Source organism: Stegostoma tigrinum, chromosome 2 (genome assembly GCF_030684315.1).
Source record: "Stegostoma tigrinum isolate sSteTig4 chromosome 2, sSteTig4.hap1, whole genome shotgun sequence".
Taxonomy (NCBI): Eukaryota; Metazoa; Chordata; class Chondrichthyes; order Orectolobiformes; family Stegostomatidae; genus Stegostoma; species Stegostoma tigrinum.
Window position 1 is genome coordinate 41,200,200 of NC_081355.1, and position 219 is coordinate 41,200,418.

Sequence of the window (219 nt, forward strand, 5' to 3'; positions counted from 1 at the left end):
GCGCAAATGTGTTGATGTATGGCTAGTGAGTATACAATGACGAAGAAGTTGTAAATTACCTCGCAACAAAGTATAATCGCGTAATTAGGTGCAACCTTCTAGTTCGCCCATCACGACACTGCATTTTTGTCAGTGCAGTATTCTCAAAGTTTACCAGACGAAGAATCCCTGCAGTATGAAAACCGGCCATTCGACCCATCGTCACTGCTTCGAAGAGCA